We start from the raw sequence: 19,564 nt of genomic DNA on the forward strand, positions 1-19,564 counted from the left end.
AAAGTAATTGTAAGTTAAAACAGGAATGTTAAAGGTAACCTATAGAGAGTAGAATTTCACTCCTGCTACATTTTCATATTTTAAGAAATGCTGATAAATCAAACCGCCCTTAGAATCCTAAGAGAATCCATATTTTTAGAATTTATAAACACTGTCTTCTAAAGTTCATACCTTAGATATGTTTTTTAATTCTCTAAAGAGTTTTTTCTTAACCTTTACATATCTATCATTCATTCATTCATACATTGTATAATTGTTGAATATTTATTATGGAGATGCAGCATTTAAAGACTGTTAAGATACATTCCTCCAGTGAGCTTATTTTCTGGGTTAGGGGAAAGAAATAATAAATAAACAAATGAAGACATTTTCAGATTCTTTGGATTGGGTGATCAAGGAAAGTTACTGTGAAAAGGTGACATCAGAGTTGATACCCAGGAGATTAAAAGTATCCCAGCCTTGGGAAAATGAGAGGGTGTGTTTCCCTACAACCTCTACAGAATGTGTTACGGAATGGTTTTGGTTTAATTTGGTTTGGTTGATTTGCTAGGTGAGAGGTAGTGTAGATTTAATTTACTTTTCTTTCAGTTTGAGTGGAGTTAAACATCTTGTCATATATTTTAGGGCCATTTTAATATAATCTTTTGCTCATTTTTTTCACATCGAGTTTTTGGTCTCTTTTTCCCTCGATTTTCAAAAAACTTTATATAACAAGGGCTTATTTCTCATTCATACTACTTGTCTATCAAGGGTTGGAATTCAACTCCACATTGTCCTTAATTTCAAAGTGTACAATATGATATTGTTAACTATGGGCACGGTGTTATACAGCAGATCTCTAGAACTTATTCATTTTATGTAGCTGAAACTTGATACCCTTTGAATAGAAACTCTCCATTTCCCCCTCTCCACAGCCCCTGGCAACCACCATTCTACTCTCTGTTTTTATGAGTTTGACTTTTTAAGCTTTCACATATAAGTGAGATCATATAGTATGTGTCTTTCTGTGTCTGGTTTATGTCACTTATCGTAATGTCTTCCAGGATCAGCCATGTTGCTATAAATGGTAAGATTTCTTTCTTTTTAAAGGCTGAGCAATATTCCCTTGTATTATTCATATATATATCACATTTGCTTTAGCCATTCATCTGTCAACAGACACTTAAGTTGTTTCCATGTCTTGGCTACTGTGAATAATGCTGCAATGAATATAAGAGTGCAGATAACTCTCCAAGATACTGATTTAATTTCCTTTGGATATATACTCAGAAGTGGGGACTTCCCTGGTGGTCCAGTGGTTAAGACTCCACGCTTCCACTGCAGGGAATTGAGATCCCACATGTCACGTGGCGCGAATTTAAAAAAAAGTGGGGGGCTTCCCTGGTGGCGCAGTGGTTGAGAGTCTGCCTGCCGATGCAGGGGACGCGGGTTCGAGCCCTGGTCTGGGAAGATCCCACATGCCGCGGAGCAACTAAGCCCGTGCGCCACAACTACTGAGCATGCGCGTCTGGAGCCTGTGCCCCGCAACGGGAGGGGCCGCGATGGTGAGAGGCCCGCGCACTGCGATGAAGAGCGGTCCCTGCACCGCGATGAAGAGTGGCCCCCACTTGCCGTAACTAGAGAAAGCCCTCGCAGGAACTGAAGACCCAACACAGCCAAAAATAAAGAAATAAATAAATAAAGTAGCTATAAAAATTATAAAAAAAAAAAAAAAGTGGGATTGCTGGATCATATGGTAGTTACAATTTTTTTTTTAATCACAAATAAGGTCTTTTATTTGTCACCATTAAAAGTCTGATTTTTAAACAGATTCTTGGACTGGTGGCTCATATCCATCAGCTCATTCAACTTTAGCACCTGTCTCATCCCCAGTAGCTTTTCCAGAGCTACTACCTTCACCATGTAGCTCCATGAGTTTTCCCAGTTCAAACTTGGGCTTCTTCAGCATTTTTACTTTTCTAACAAAGACATCATGGAATGGATAAATAGATTGGCAGGTCTTTTCTATGTCTTTTCCAATGCTGTCTGGAATCAATTTATTGACCACCTCTTTCAAGTCATTTGTCTGCACCTCTCGGGTCATGATTTCCATCATCTTCTTGCGCATCTGGCAGTCCTGCTGGTGCTGGGCATGAGAGGTCTTCTGAATCTGATTGTTGCGCTTTTTAGTAAAACCCACACAGAATAGACGAAGCAAATAACCATCGGTAGTTTTGACATCAATGTGAGCTTCAGGCATGGTCTGCCATTTTTTGACCATGGAGCACATTTTGTCACGGGTAAGATCCGTGCCATGGAAATTAGTCAGGCAGTTTTTTCCCTGAACATCCTAAGTAATAAGCTTGAATTTTCTAAATGCAGCTTCATCATTCTGCAGATCAGCAGGGCTCACTTCAAACACACGACCCTTGAGGCCATCAGATGTGATTTTGGTTCCTTGAGTTCTCGTGACTAGTGTTTTCCCAATATTTCTTATATTGAACATAGCTGGTGCTTTCACATCATACCAATCTTTCTTAGAAAATGGGTCAACTACCTTCTTCTTGGCTCCCTTTTTACGGCCTTTTGTAAGGCACTTGTTCTTACCGACCCTGTAGTTACAATTTTAAGTTTTTGAGGAACCTCCATACTGTTTTCAATAGTGACTGTATCAATTTACATCCTGACCAACAGTGTACAAGGGTTCTTTTTTTCTCCAAACCCTTGCCAACACTTGTTATCTTTTGTCTTTTTTGATAATAGCTATTTTAACAGGTGTGAAGTGACATACCATTGTGGTTTTGATTTGAATTTCCCTGATGATTAGTGATGGTAAGCATCTTTTCACAAACCTCTTGGACTTTTGTATGTCTTCTTTGGAGAAATATCTATTCAAGTATTTTACCCATTTAAAAAATTGGATTATTTGATTTTTTTGCTATTGAGTTGTAGGAGCTCCTTATATATTTTGGATACTCACTTCTTATCAGATACATGGTTTGCAAATATTTTTTGCAATTCTATAGGTTTCTTTTTCACTCACTTGATTATTTCCTTTTCTGTGCAGACGCTTTTTTAGTTTGATGTAGTCTCACTTGTCTTTTTTGCTTTTCTTGCCTGTGCTTTTGGTGTTATATCCAAGAAATTATTGCCAAGGCCAACATCATGAAGCTTTTCCCCTGTGTTTTCTTCTAGGAATTTAACAGTTTCAGGTCTTATGTTTGTCTTGAATCCATTTTGAGTCGATTTTTATATATGTTGTAAGATAGGGTTGAATCTCATTCTTTTACATGTGGATGTCCAGTTTCCCCCATGCCTTTTTTTTCTGGAAGAGATTGTCTTTTCCCCATTGTGTAGTCCTGGCACCTTTGTTGAAGATCACTTGACTGCATATATGTGGATTTATTTTTGGACTCTGGTTTCATTGGACTATATGTCTGTCTTTATGGCAGTGCCATACTGTTTTGTTTTTGTTTTTGTTTTTTAAATTTTATTTATTTATTTATTTATGGCTGTGTTGGGTCTTCGTTTCTGTGCGAGGGCTTTCTCTAGTTGTGGCAAGTGGGGGCCACTCTTCATCGCGGTGCGCGGGCCTTTCACTATTGGCCTCTCTTGTTGCGGAGCACAGGCTCCAGACGTGCAGGCCATACTGTTTTAATTACTATAATTTTATACGTTTTGAAATCAGGAAGTGTGAAGTTTCCAGCTTTGTTCTTCTATCTCAATATTGTTTTCGCTATTTGGAGTCCTTTGTGCTTTCATCTGAGTTTTAGGATTGTTTTTTCTGTCATTGGGATTTTGATAGAGATTATATTGAATCTCTAGATTGCTTTGGGTCATATAGGCATTTTAACAATATTAAGTCTCCTCATCCATGAACATGGAATGTCTTTCCATTTACTTGTGTCTTCTTTAACTTATTTCATCAATGTTTTGTAGTTTTCAGTGCACAAGTCTTTTAGTTAATTCCTAAGTATTTTATAATTTTGATGCTATTTTAAATGGGATTGTTTTCTTAATTTTCTTTTTAGATAGTTCACTGTTAGTGTATAGAAATGCAGTTGATTTTTGTATCTTGCAACTTGACTGAATTCCTTTATTCAGTTTGTGTGTGTGTGTGTGTGTGTAATTTTTAGGGTTTCCTACATATAAAATCTTGTCATCTGCAAACACATGTAATTTTACTTCTTCCTTTATGATTATAGAACTTCCAGTACTATTTGGAATAGAAGTAGAAAGAGTGAGCATCCTTGCCTTTTTCCAGATCTTAGAGGAAAAACTTTCAGTTTTTCACTGTTAAGTATGATGTTAGCTGTGGGCTTTTCATATATGGCATTTATTATGTTGAGGTAATTTCCTTCTATTTCTAGTTGAGAGTTTATATCATGAAAGAGTACTGAATTTTGTCAAATGCTTTCTTTGCATCTATTGATATGATCATGTGATTTTTATCCTTCATTCTATTAATGTGGTGTAGGTCTGTTCAGATTTTCTGTTTCTTCATAATTCAGTCATGAAAGAGGTTGTATTTTTCTATGAATTTATCTATTTTTTCTAAGTTATCCAATTTGTTAGTGTATAATTTTTCCTGGTAGTCACTTATGATCTTTTAATTTCTGTGGCATTAGTTGTAATGTCTTCTCTTTTGTTTATGATTTTATTTATTTGAGTCTTCTTTTTTTTTCTTAGTTAATTTAGCTATAGTTTTGTCAATTTTGGGGATCTTTTCGAAAACCAACTCTTAGTTTTGTTGATTTTTTTTCTGTTCTCTATTTTGTTTATTTGTACTCTTTATCATTTCTTTCCTTCTGATAACATTGGGTTTAATTTGTTTTTATTTTTCTGGTTCTTTGAGGTGTAGAGTTAGATTGTTTGAGATCTTTCTTTTATAATGTAAGCATTTTTCACTCTAAATGTCCCTCTTAGTACTGTTTTTGCTACATCCTATAGGTTTTGGTATGTTGTATTTTTGTTTTTGTTTGCCTCAAGGTCTTTTCTAATTTCCCTTTTGATTTCTCCTTTGACTCATTGGTTGTTCAAGATTGTGCTGTTTAATTCCCACATGCTTGTGAATTTTTAAATTTTCCTTCTACTGTTGGTGGCCAGTTTCGTTCCATTGTGGTCAGAAAAGAACTTGCTATGATTTCAGTATTCTTGAATTTGTTAAAACTTGTTTTTTGACCTAACATGCTATGTATCCTGGAGAATGTTCCATGTGCACTTGTGAAGAGTATATATTCTGCTGCTGTTGGAATGAATGTTATGTATATGTCTGTTAGGTTCATTTCAAATTTAATGTTGCTGTATTTCTCTATTTCTTAATTGATCTTCTGTCTGGATGTTCTATTTTTTATTGAAAGTGGGGTCTTGAGCTTTCATATTGCTGTTTAACATCTTTTCATTTCAACTTGGAAGAACTCCCTTTAGCATTTCTTGTAAGGCAAGTCTAGTGGTAATGAACTCTCAGCTTTTATCTGTCTGGGAATGTCTTTATCTCTCCATTTCTGAAAGATGGTTCTGCTGGATATAGTATTCTTGGCTGACAGTTTTTTTTTTTCCTTTCAGCAGTTTGTGTATATCATTTGACTCTCTTCTGGCCTGCAGGGCTTCTGTTGAAAAGTTTTCTCATAGTCTTATGGGAGTTACATGTATGTGACAAGTCACTTTTGTCTTGCTACTTTTGAAATTCTCTCTTTGAGTTTTGACAATTTGATCGTAATTTGTCTCATTGTGGATTATCTGAGTTCCTCTTAGTTGTGGTCATTGGGCTTCTTGGATTTGGATATCTATTTCCTTCCCCTGCTTTGGAAAGTGTTCAGCCATTATTTTTTTGAATCAGCTGTCTGATCCTCTCTCTCTTCTCCCTCTGGGACTCTTATAATGTATATATTGGTATATTTGATGGTGTCTCGTAAGTCCCTTAAGCTGTCTTTACTCTTTCATTCTTTTTTCTTTTTACTTCTTTCACTGGATAATTTCTACTGGCCTATCTTTGAGATTGCTGATCCTTTATTTCTGCTTGATCTAGTCTGCTTTTGAACCCCTCTACTGAACTTTTCAGTTCAGTTATTGTATTCTTTAGCTTGAAAATTTCTGTTTGGTTCTTTTCAATGTTTTCTATTTCTTTGATTCTTGCTTTGTTCATGCCTTATTTTCCTGACTTCTTATAGCATCTTTACGATGGTTGTTTTGAATTCTGTCCGATAAATCATATATCTCTGTTTCATTAGTGTTAGTTTCTAGAAATTTATCTTGTTCCTTTGTTTGGGAAATCATTTCCTGTTCCTTCATTTTCTTTGACTCTTTGTGTTGGTATTTGTGCATTAGAGAAAACAGCCACCTCTCCCAGTCTTCATGGACTTGCCTTTATGAGAGGAGACCTTCACCAATCATCCCAGCTAGAGATTCTGGGGGCCTGTCAAGCCTTTATGCTAGTCCAAACCACCATCTTCAATCTTAGTGATCCCCATGTGTTTAGAATATGTTGGGTCCCATCAGTGTTCCAAGACAGGTGAGGCAGAAGGCAGTCTGTTGGGCAGCCCCTGGAAAATTAGACCTTTGGATGTACTGTCCAGCTTTTTCCCTTTCCAGAGAGAAGCTGAAATCTTTTTTTTTTTTTTTTCTGCTTCCTCTGTACTGAGCTGGGCGGAGGGCCTATGAAGGCTGGTGGTATACTAGATCAAACTGCGGTGTTTGGTCTCACTGGACCCCAGGCATCTAGTGTATGGCAGGTCCTGTCAGTGCTCTGCAACACATAGGCAGAAACCAGCCCCGTAGGGAGCCCCTGAAAAAGTTGGATTATTGGAGGTGTGGCCTGACTCTTTCCCTCGACAGAGAGAAACTAGGAGCTGGGAGTTTCCTTTGATCATATGACCCTGGCCAAGGGTAGGGGTCATAGTTAAATGGTCTCTCATGTTTTCCTGCTGGCTTCATTGTGGCTGATTTTGCACTTGCCTGGAATGCAGGAGCCTCTCAGCCAGTTTCTGGATTTCTCACAAAGGGTGTTTGTTCATGTACTGTTGTTGAATCAGTATGTCTGTTGGTAGAGGGAAAGTCCAGGGCTTCCTATTCCACCATATTCCTGATGTTTCCCCTGAACATTCTCCCTCCAATTTTAAGAGTTCTTTATATATTAGCGATACCAGTTCCTGTCTGTGATTTGCATTACAAATCTGTTCTCCTAGTGTATCATTTGTTTTACTTTGCTTATGATGTTTTTTGCCATGAAAATTTTAAATAAAATTTAGCAACTTTTTTTCTTTCATTGCACCTAGATTTTTGAGTAATAGTTTGAAAGCCTTTCCCAACCCTCAGATTATAGAGGAATTCATGCATATTTTTCTCTAATATTTGTTTCTTTTTTGTCTAATATTTTGTCTAGTATTTCATTTTTAACTTTCAGATATCTGATTCATCTGGAGTTTATTTTTGTGTAAGGTATGAGGTACAGATCTAATTTTATCTTTTTCCAAATGGCTGCCCAGTTGTTCCAGCACCATTTAATAAAAAGTTTGTCTTTGACCATAGTTAAATGAGGTACCATCTTCATCATGTACTATATTTCCACATATACTCAGGTCTATTTCTGCACTTTCTGTCCTGTAAACTGGTCAGTCTATTCAAGCACTAGTATTACAATTACAGAGGCTTTATAGTCTGTTTTAATATCTGGTAGGCCTAGTCCTCCCTTACAGCTTTTCCATTTCACAGTAAACACTACACTAATCCACATGGATCCTCTTTCATTTTTGGCAACTAGTGTGCACTTTGTCATTCTGAGAATGATTTTAGTTCACTCTTAGGTCCTTTGTTGTCCTCTTCTCCTGCACAGTTTTTCTAGGTCATCCTAGCTTCTGCTAATGCTGGAGGAGGGAGCTTGGAAGATAGCTCTACAGGAAATTGGTATTTATTTTTCTGCTTGCAGATAATTTGATTTTTTTTTGGTATTTTTTATCTTCCAGTTATGATGAGAGTATGGAACTTTTGTGGTTTTATATTTTCTTCTTGTTGATCTATATAGTTTTTTGGAGAATATGCCAAAAAAAAAAATCTTGTTTAGGTAGTTACCATTCCCTCACTGTATTGCTGTTTTTTTAAAACAGAAACTTCAGCTTACATCAGAAATACTGTTGTTCTCATAGAAAAGCTCCTTCCAATATTCTAAAGCGCTTTAACTTTTTTCTACCCTGGTCAGAGCAATAGCTGGTAGGAGGACAGAGGAGTAGAAAATAAGGATCTAAGACCAATACAAAAGCTATTACAGTTTCCCAGAAATGCATTAATTTGTCAAAATTGAGTAATAGTAGTAAGTTTTTCCTATAATAGTATTAGCATTTTCTAGCAGGCCTTTTAATAATACCAATTTTTTATATACTTTCAAAGAGCTTTGATGTCAATTGAATTATTTACTTATGATTTAGGTATTAGTTCTTACAGGCTTTCTGGCTATCACTTAGTATGAAGACAAAGTGTGTAATTCAGGCAATATTAATCTATTCTTAGAGGGTTGTTTGCAGCCCCTGTAAACATTGGCTAGAAATGATTTACCCTGCCTTACTACCACTGTGCTTTTCACGTGTATTTTTAAATGAGAAAAGTAGTTGCTTGAACTATATAATGTCTGGGGGAAAGTGACTTAATATTACCAGTTGTTGTTGGGAGTTTGAAAATAATAGAAGATATTGGCATCCTAGTCCATTAAAGTTGTACTTCACTGTCATTGAAAACAGTGTTTTGGGGGGACATTACTCTGATAATTTTGCTTACTGGAATGTCATTTGAAAGGCTAATTGCCTTCCTAAAGGATTAGTGTGATAAGACTATATCCTTGATGTGATAAACTTGCAACTTTTTAAAAAACCTTATTAACCATTTTTTTTCAGTAAAAGATGAAATATTTATTCAGTCAAGAGAGAAACCAGAGTATCATCTTAACTATTTTTAAGTTAATAGTTCAGTAGTGTTAAGTATATTCACATTGTTGTAAAAGAGATCTCAAGAACTTTTTCATCTTTCAAATCTGAAATTCTTTACCCATTTAAAGGACAACTCCTTCTTTCCCCCTTCTCCCAGCCCCTGGTAACCACCACCCTACTTTATATTTTTATGAATTTGACTACTTTAGATACCTCACATAAGTAGAATTATACAGTATTTCTGTTTCTGTGACTGGTTTATTTCATTTAGCATAATGTAAAAACTTCTAACTTTTTAATTTCCATTATTCTGGGAGATGGATCAAAAAAGGTATTGCTGCAGTTTGTGTCAGAGAGTGTTCTGCCTATGTTTTCCTCTAGGAGTTTTATAGTGTCTGGTCTCACATTTAGGTCTTTAATCCATTTTGAGCTTATTTTTGTATATGGTGTTAAAGAATGATCTAAGAACTTATAACTTTAAGAAAAGTTTATGTTGTCTAATCTCATAAACTATAGGGCAGAGTAGACGGTTATGCTACATTGATTAATAACGTGAGAGTAGGCCCATAAATTGTGTGCTAACAGTCTAATTCTGGTTAAGATTGGAATGACCAAAAGTTATTTCCAATCTACCAACTTTTGTATGTATTTCACAAAATAGAGATACCCCATCATAATTAATATTAAAAGCTAATGAATAAATGGAAGAGCTACATTCTAAAATTATTTGGGAGGAGAAGTAATGGAGAGTTATAAAAGGATATGAATCATGTTTTAATCAAAATATGTTAAAATAGTATTGTATATATACAACTGTAAGATGAGAGATTATTTGCTTCTAGGAATTCTGACAGTTTGCAAATATTCTTGACTCAGATTCTTCTGATTTTTTATTTATGCATTAATCGTGGATTTTATGGGCCCACCAAGGTTATAGAAAAGTTACTTCTGTACAGAGCCGTATGAGATTAATTTGAATTCATTAATCCCATTCCCAGATGTGTTTAAGTCAGTGAGGTCAGTTTAGTGTTGAGGGATTTACATGTAATATATATGCTTGTTCTAGAAGCCAGATATAAACTTTGAAATAGTTACATAACTTGGAGAAATAGAAATGTGAAATATATATATCTAAGATAAATGGATTTTGTGGCTTAACAAACTCTGTCATGAGGAAATTCAATACCTGAAATCTCTTTAAAATATCTGCTTAGTATCTTCCTCTTCAAAAGCTCCTCTCTCCTTTTACATTTAAAAGGAAGGGTGTAGAGACTTCCCTGGTGGCGCAGTGGTTAAGAATCCGCCTGCCAATGCAGGGGACACGGGTTCGATCCCTGGTCCGGGAAGAACCCACATGCCGTGGAACAACTGAGCCCGTGTGTGACAAGTACTGAAGCCCGCATGCCTAGAGCCCGTGCTCCACAACAAGAGAAGCCACCGCAATGAGAAGCCCCCACCCCCACTCGCTGCAACTAGAGGAAGCCCACGCACAGCAACGAAGACCCAGTGCAGCCAAAAAAAAAAGAAGGGTGTGGAGGAGGAGGAGAATAACAAGTTGGAGAACAGTTTTTTTCCTTGGCCTATTAGGGAAATATGTGATTTCTCAGACAAAGAATACATTATGTTTTTCAGATATCTAGGTATATCAGTCACTTGTAAGTTAAGTAAAAACTCTCAATGATTACATATGATTGTATATATATATGTATATAGGCATGTGTGTGTATACACACGCACAGTAGCACAATTGCACAAAAGGTTTCTCTTTTCCTATGTAATTATTAGGCACTACTATTATTTACATGTGAGTCGATATTCCCAATGAATGGTTTTAAGTAACCAATTTTATGAATATTGAACATGCAATCAGTTAGTGCTTCATAATAGATAATTTAAGAATTTTAAGATGAAATTAAATTTGGGAATAATATTAAAGAGAAATAAGTGGGGGCCACTTTAAAAGCATTAAAATAATAGCTTAATGTGTACAAGGAAATAAAAGACAAGATTGATAATTTCAGTAGCAAACTAGAATCTTTAGAAGAGAACCAAATGGAAATACTAAAAATGAGAAATACAATAACTGATATTGATAATTCAGTAGATGAATTTTCTAGCAGATTAGATGCTATGAAATAGAGAATTAGTTAACAGGAACATAAGTCAGAAGAAAATATCCAAATTGAAACATGAAGAGATAAAGGAAGAGAAAATGCATAAAGAGCATAAGAGATATAGATTCAGTGAAAATTTCTTACAATCCAGGATCCCTATATCAAGTTAAAATATCCTTCAAAAATGTAGGTAAAATAAGGACATTTTCAGAAAAACAAATACCAAAGGTGTTTGATACCAGCAGACCCACACAAAAGGAAATACTGAATGGTATTCTTTGAGTGAAAGGGAAATAATCCCAGAAAGAAGGTCCAAATGCAGCGAGGAATTAAGAGTGATGAAAAAGGTAACGATGTGTGTGGAAAAATCTAAATGAATATTATATGTATAAAAGCATAATAATAATGTATCATGAGGTTTAAAATATATGTGGCATTATATAACATAGATTATGTTATAATCTATAGGCTAACCAGTAAAGCAACATGAAAGAATGTACAACTACCAAACTAACAGAGGAGAAAAGTAACAGAAAAAAACCCCTAATTCTATTTGAATGAAAGCAAGAAAAAAGGAAAAAATAGAGGAATTCAGACATGGTGAGACAAATAGAGATCAAATAGTGTAATGGTATATTTACACCCAAATATATCAGCAGCTACTTTAAATGTAAAGGCCTAAACTCTCCAATTAAAGTAAAACATTCTCAGACTGAAAAAAAGAACAGAACCCAACTATCCATTGCTTACAAGAGATACACCCCAAATACAAAGGTATAGAAAGGTTGAAAATGAAAGGATGAAAAAATACACTGTGAAAACACTAATGGCCCTTTCTGCACATGCACATCACAAAAACTGGTATAACTATAATAATGTCAGACAAAGTAGACTTTAAAGGGAAAGAGTGTTACCTGGAGATATAGAGGGATATTGCATAATGATAAAAGGTCCAGTTAACAAGGAAGAGAAAAAAAAAACTAAATCTGTATTGACCTAATAACATATATTCAAAATACATAAAGCAAAAATTGACAAAATAAGGAGAACTAGGTAAATCCACAATAACAATGGGATATTTTTTAAAAAATTTTAATGGAGACTTTACTTTTTTAGAGCAGTTTTAGGTTCATAGCAAAATTGAGGGGAAGGTACAGAGATTTCCCTTATACTCCGTGCCCCCACACATGTATAATCTCCCCCATTATCAACATCTGTTGTTTCACAACTGCCTCAGGAGCTTCCCAGGTGTAATCTGAAACCAGGCCCCTTACATGGAGGGCAAGGAGAGACTGAAGAAAGAGGCAGGCCACTGCATATTGGTAGGTGATAGGTTTAATAAACAAGGGAACTTACAAGGCTTGTCTTGGGCAACCACAAGGTAAGTAGATTTCTGCACCCACCTGCCAGTGTCTTAAAAGTTTATGTAGAGGCCTTAACTGGGTTCAGTTATGTACCCAGTCCACATAGCCTCAACACCACATTTCTATTTTAAGGTTGTATAAATTGGAGCAGCTTCTGAGAGTGGGGAAGGCAAGCAGAATGCACATTCCAAGGACAGGGGAGAGGATGTGGAGCCTCCAGTTGCCTGGGTCTAGCTCTTGGGTCAACTGGTGGTCATGTCTTCTTGATTACATCCTCCAACAACATCCTCCAACAACATCCTCCATCAGAATGATGTATTTGTTACAATTGATGAACTTACATTGACACATCATAATCACCCAAAGTCCATAGTTTACACTACTGTTCACTCTTGGTGTTGTACATTCCATGGGTTTGGAAAAAATGTATAATGACATGTACCATCATTATGGTATCATATAGAGTGTTTTCATTGCCGTAAAAATCATCTGTGCTCTGCCTATTTATTCCCCCACTGCCAACCCCTGACAACCACTGATCTCTCTACTGTCTCCATAGTTTTATCTTTTTGAGAATGTCATGTAGTTGGAATGATAAAACATGTAGCCTTTTCAGATTGGCTTCTTTCACATAGTAATATGCATTTAAGTTTCCTCCATGTCTTTTCATGGCTTGATAGCTCGTATCTATTTAACACTGAGTAATATTCCATTGTCTGGGTGTACTATGGTTTATTTATCCATTTACCTACTGAAGGACATCTTGGCTGCTTCCAAGTTTCTTTAATTACGAATAAAGCTGCTATAAATGTTCATATACAGGTTTTCGTGTAGGCATAAGTTTTCAGCTCCTTTGGATGAGTGCTAAGGAGTGCAATTGCTGGATTATATGATAAGCCTTTTTTAGTTTTATAAGAAATGGCCAAACTTTTCCAAAGTGGCCGTACCATTTTGCATTCCCACCAATGGTGAATGAGAGTTCCTGTTGCTCCATATCCTCATCAGCATTTGCTGTTGTCAGTGTTCTGGATTTTGGCCATTTTAATAGGTGTGCAGTGGTATCTCATTGTTGTTTTAATTTGCATTTCCCTGATGACATATGACGTGGACCTTCTTTTCATATGCTTCCTTGCCATCTCTATAGCTTCTTTGGTGAGGTATCTGTTAAGGTCTTTGGCCCATATTTTAATTAGGCTGTTTATTTTTTTATTGTTGAATATTAAGAGTTCTTTGTATATTTTAGATAACAGTCTGTTATCAGATGTGTCTTTTACAAATATTTTCTCCCATTGCATGGTTTGTCCTCTCAGTCTTTTGACATTATCTTTTGCAGAGCAGAAGATTTAAATTTTAATGAAGTCTTCCCTATCAATGATTTCTTTCATGGATTGTCTTTGGTGCTGTATTTAAAAGGTGTCACCAAACCCAAGGTCATCTACATTTTCTCCTATGTTATCTTCTAGGGGTTTGTAGTTTTGGATTTGACATTTAGGTCTATGATCCATTTTGAGTTAATTTTTGTGAAGGGTCTATAGGCTGTCCTTAACTTCATTTTTTTCTTTTACAAGTGGATGTCCAGTTGTTCCAGCACCATTTGCTAAAGAGACTATCTTTGCTCTATTGTATTGCCCTGGCTCTTTTGTCAGAGATCAGCTGTCTATATTTATGGGATCTTTTTCTGTGCTCTCTATTCTGTTCCATTGATCTGTTTGTCTGTTCTATTGCCAATACCACACTGTCATGATTACTGCAGCTTTATTTTAAGTCTTGAAGTTGGGTAATGTTTGTCCTCCATGTTTGTTCTTCTTCTTCAGTATTGTGTTGGCTATTCTGAGTCTTTTGCCTCTTCATGTAAACTTTATAATCTGTTTTTCAATATCTGTAAAATCACTTGCTTGGATTTTGATTGGCATTGCATTGAATCTATTAATCAAATTTGGAAGAACTGACATCTTGACAGTATTGATTCTTCCTATTCATGAACATGGAATATCTCTCCGTTTATTTAGTTCTTTGATTTCATTTATCAGTTTTATAGTTTTCCTCATATAGATCTTACACATATTTAGTTAAATTTATACCTTAGTGTTCAGTTTTTGTGGGTCCTAATGTAAATATTGTTGTGTTTTTAATTTCAAATTCCACTGGTTTGTTTTTGGTATATAGGAAAACAGTTGACTTCTGTATATTAACCTTGTATCCTACAACCTTGCTATAATCACTTGTTAGTTCCAGGAGTTTTTTTGTTGTTGTTCTTTCAAATTTTCTACATAGACAGTCATATCATTTGTGAACAATGACAATGTTATGTCTTCTTCCTAATCTGTATAGCTTTTCTTTTTTTTTCTTCCCTTATTTCATTATCAAGGTCTTCCAGTAAAATGTTGAAAAGGAGTGGTAGGAGGGGACATCCTTTCTTTATACCTAATCTTACTGGGAAAGCTTTGAGTTTCTCACCATTAAGTATGATGTTAGCTGTAGGTTTTTTGTAGATAGTCTTTTTTAAGTTGAGAAAATTCCCCTCTATTCCTAGTATACTGAGAGTTCTTTTTTTAAATCATGAGTTGGTGTTGGATTTTGTCAGATGCTTTTTCTACATCTATTGATATGATCATATGATTTTTCTTTTTTTAGTCTGTTGATGTGATGGATTACATTAATTGATTTTCAAACAATAATTTTTCAAATCAAACAAATGTGTGTCTTAGTATTTCAAAGTTTGGCTTAAAGAGGAAAAATGTAATTTTCCCTTTCCATTATTTGTAAGGAGAAACCCAAAATACTGAAATATATCCTAAAGCTACTAGGAGACTTATGCTACTTTTCCCTGGGCATATTCTACTTATACCCTTGTTCAAGAACTGATAAGTATTACATGGTGAGGATAATTGTAGCACTTTATCAAATTGGCAGATGCTCAGTAATCATTTTTGTCCCCGTTAGGCAACAATGGATACAAATAAAATGACACCTGTTGGTGTCCTTACAGCTGTGTCTGAATTGGAAGGCACCAGCACTCATCATTCCAGATAGTAGGTGAACCAGAGGAGTGCTGACATTTTTCATGATGATGGCTGGATATAAATACTTGGATCATCCTGGAGGCTCTACTGCCCAGCCCAGTGTTTCTGTTTAGCCAATTCCTTCTCCTGCTGTATTTGTAAGCTCCAGATTATTTATAAAGCTGTGGTACAAGAATTAATACTCAAGAATCAAAAGACCCTCCAGTATTATTTCCACACTTGTGAGACAAGGCATAAGAAGGAAGTGTTTTTAAACTTAGGAATGTATTATTTCAGCTTTAGTACATGTAAATGCACAATATGCTAAGTGGCTTTTTCAGGCCAATAGTTAATTATCCAATGACCCAGTTATGAAAAAATAATTCATGAGGAAACAGTAAGATCCCTTACCATTGTGAGGGTTGGTTTGTTTTTCATCTTTAAATAGATTTGTATACCCACATCCTGGAGGTGATAAAAAGGAATTATTCCATTTCATTTTTATTAGATTTTACTGCATGGAAAGTAAATATAAAGAAATAAGATGTTTAAAAATATTCTATATTTTAGACATCCAAATAACTTTATTGTTCAAAAATCTTACCCTGGGGGAAGGTACTTATTACATGAATGTTACCATTGCTGAAACATTTTTGAAAATCATTTTCTGGAATTTTCTTGTAGCTAGTTTATGTGTTATGCAAGAAACTAGTGAAAGGATATACTGATATATCAAACTAATGCACAATTTTCCAATCTTTAGAAGCAAAAACGCAGACACTTGGAACAATTTTGTATTTTAAACATAATAAGTTTAAGTTGAAAGTAGTAAAATCATATTAGCTAGAAGCCTCTATTTTTAACTGATTTCTAGTGGTGTCTATGTAAATTAATGAAAGGTTTGAATTGTTGCCATTTAAAAAAACATGACAATTGAGAATACTGATGTATTCTGGACATAGGACAAAACCAGCAATCTGTATTTTAACTTAATGAAGAATCAATTTTTGTCTTGGCTCATACATAATTGCCTTGTGTGTTAGTGTATACTCAGAGGTTTCTGGAATCAATTAATCTTAAGAAGTTAAGAAGTAACTTATAGTCTTGTTGATATTGTAAATTTGCCTAGTAAGATTTTCTTTTTATAATCAGTACCAAGTGATACTTCAGCTCAGCTCCTGCCCAAATGATTAAAAATATAGAATGTATGGGGATTCCCTGGCAATCCAGTGGTTGGGACTCTGCACTTCCACTGCAGTGGGAGAGGGTTTGGTCCCTGGTTGGGGAACTAGGATCCTGCAAGCTGCATGGAATGGCCAAAAAAAAAAAAAAAATGTGTATGTATGTGTGTATATATATATGTGTGTGTATATATATATATAATGCAGGCTAGATGATACAAATTTTTCTGGTTAAATATTCTTGTCTTAGTTTGAAGATTCTCCCATATATTTATTTTCTACTCTGTATCTACTGTGTATCTATGTATCTATAAATAACCATGCAACTATATTATATGTAATAAAACCATATAAACATTTATAGTTATATATGGTTATATATGGTTATATGTAATATACATATAGTTATAATAATATACATATAGGTGTATGTACTATAATGTAATATATTATCTCTGCTTTCTCTCTAGTTCTAGGCATGTGCAGAAGTTACAAAATGGTGGTCTTTCGTCCAGATTTGCTTTTGTTTGTTCTGCAGAATGTTGGCTTACATAGTATTTTAAGTTTGAATTATTTAAAAATCAAATAATTTTAAAATCCAGCTTTCTGGCTTCCCTTGTCCAGTCATTACTTCTGACAATACCGTCCTCCTAACAACAACAAATTAAGTTGAACTGAGGGGAGGCTGCGACTATGGTGTGGGCCTTGTGCCCTGCCATTCACTACAGTGCCCCCCCGCCGCCCCACTTCCTGTACCTTCCAGACACACAGGCCTAGGGTCAGTTGTCATTTATCATCTAATACGAGGCCTGAGTTTGAAATCCTTGACCTAAATCCTACTGAGGATTTTGATTTTAACCTTCAGGTCAACGGGTAAGGTTTTAAGCCTGGGCAGGGCATGGTGTGGAAATTTCCATGGTCATGGAAATTTGGCCGGCTTATTCTCAGCTCCTGTAAGGATAAGTGTTTGTTCGCACAGGTTACTTTTTTCAAGCTAGAGGTAATAGTTGTTGGCTATCTGTCAGGTTTGTGATTCTCTCCCTTCACTCTTTGGCCAGAGAGGAGTCACACTGTCTCCGATTGCTCTTAACCAGCCTGTTTTGTATATTTGTCTACTGAATTTGCTTTTCTTGTGTCCTGGGGCTGCACCCCATTGTGGAAAGCTGTGATGTTGGACACCTGTGGCTGTATAAATACCAGAGCTTTGTTCAGGGAGCCCCTCAGATTGCCGATGAGTATGAATTGAATGATGATATTGTTCACAACTTTCCTTGCTGTTCTCCTGCATGGCCGAGCGTCCTAGCTTTTTAGACCCAGCTATTAAACATTAAGGTGACAGATAAAATTAATATGACAGAATGACAGTCTTGCTTTTGCTAGAACTAAATGATGCAGATGCCCTTAATTAGATTCAATTCCATATGCCTAGAGAGTAAACTCTTCTCCTCAAAAGATAGAATACTAATGTCTTGCATTGATGAAGGGCCTTTCATCTGGGAGTTTTCCCACATGGCTTATAAACCAATATGGCATAGTAAAAGCAAAGCAAAGATAACTTCAACCACAAATGGAATGTAACAACTGCCTAATGGTCTATAACAAAACAGGAGAGCAGGAACTATAAAAAGCTATTGAAAACATCATTAATGTTTACCCTGAATACAAAGTGTTATTTAAAACATGAAGTTAAATTTTAAGAAAGGTAAGTTTTTAGAGAGTGAGAGCTAGCTGTTTTAAATTCCGAGGACAGTAGAAGAGGTAGTCTTCCAATGTGTAAAGATATTCATATACTTGATCTACAAAGGGGATTAGAGAATTTATCTTGAGGTCTTTAAAGAATGGCACGGCGCAGGGATGGAAGAGTGAGCGAAGGGGAGAACTAAGACCTCTCGTGCCTCAGCATGCCAGTCCTTACAGTGATATTACAAGATATATATTATTAGGGGCATTGTAGAGATGAGGAAACTGAAGCTCAGGGAAAGTGAGGAATTTACCCAAGTTGTTCAAGTGTTTGGGAGTGTGACTGCTTGTCTGGGAGTGTGACTTACTGTTCCATAGTTGTTCTTGTCATTCCTAAAGAGGCTCTAGGGTCCTAATGCAAATAGTTTCCTGCCTTCGTATGCCAGAGGGACAGAGGTCCTTAACTGCTGTCTACAGGTTCTCTACCATGAGTGATAGTAAGTTAGCTATAACCTCTTCTTGCCTCCTCACTCTGTCCCAGAATGTCTGTTACCAAAATAATCTCCTTTACCCTTATAAGGCAACCAGCAAGCTTATTCTGCTGTTCTTACAGTTTCCCCTTCTTCCTCCACTTTTGATAGCTGTGTTATAGCTCCATCGCCAGAGCATAGAAGAATTATATGTCACGCTTAATCCTCATGAAGAGAAGAAAAAAATTTTTTAATAATGGAGATTCTTGCATATTGAATTGAATGTCCTTTTCTCCTACTCATGTTTAAGTAAGATGAGTTTGTCTGTCCTTTTACAAGGAAGTTCCTGAGGGTTGGATCAGGATGGCCTTCCAAGCTGCGGAGCTCTTGGGCTTCTTCTCTAGTGTTGATTTGAAGTATTCAAAACCATGGTCTCTCAGTGTAGCCGTCTCTCTGGTTATTTCTGAAAAGGGCCTCTACTGGCTTCCCATCCCACCGCCCCCTGAATCTAGACTCTTTTTTCCCCCAAAGTCCTTTCCCTGAGGTGTGTTGTCAGTGTGGGACCCTCCTTTCTCCAGAGCCTGTGGGCGCAGGCTCCCAGCAGTGCTCCTGCACTCACCTCAAGTGGGGGTCTGAGAAGCCTCCTTCTGTTTCCATCGTTTTTCTTAGATGAGCCCACTGAGCCCTCCATGCCCAGGAGGGATGCCTTCTCTTCATGGTGATGATTTGCTGGCAGTTTCTGGATTCCCCGGCTCTTAAGGCCACCAGAAATCCCTTTGTCTTCCCTCCTTTTGTGCAGAGCTGCTGCTCCCACATTCCCCTTGCATCCAACCTATATTCTGGATTCATGGAGATTCAT

At 36.2% G+C, this 19,564-nt stretch overlaps 1 pseudogene; it reads right to left on the bottom strand.

Moving 5' to 3' along the window:
- Positions 1–1,801: 1,801 nt before the first annotated feature.
- On the bottom strand, positions 1,802–19,362 carry LOC130706470 (40S ribosomal protein S3a-like; annotated as a pseudogene).
- Positions 19,363–19,564: the final 202 nt, after the last annotated feature.

Source organism: Balaenoptera acutorostrata, chromosome X (genome assembly GCF_949987535.1).
Source record: "Balaenoptera acutorostrata chromosome X, mBalAcu1.1, whole genome shotgun sequence".
NCBI classification, from domain to species: Eukaryota; Metazoa; Chordata; class Mammalia; order Artiodactyla; family Balaenopteridae; genus Balaenoptera; species Balaenoptera acutorostrata.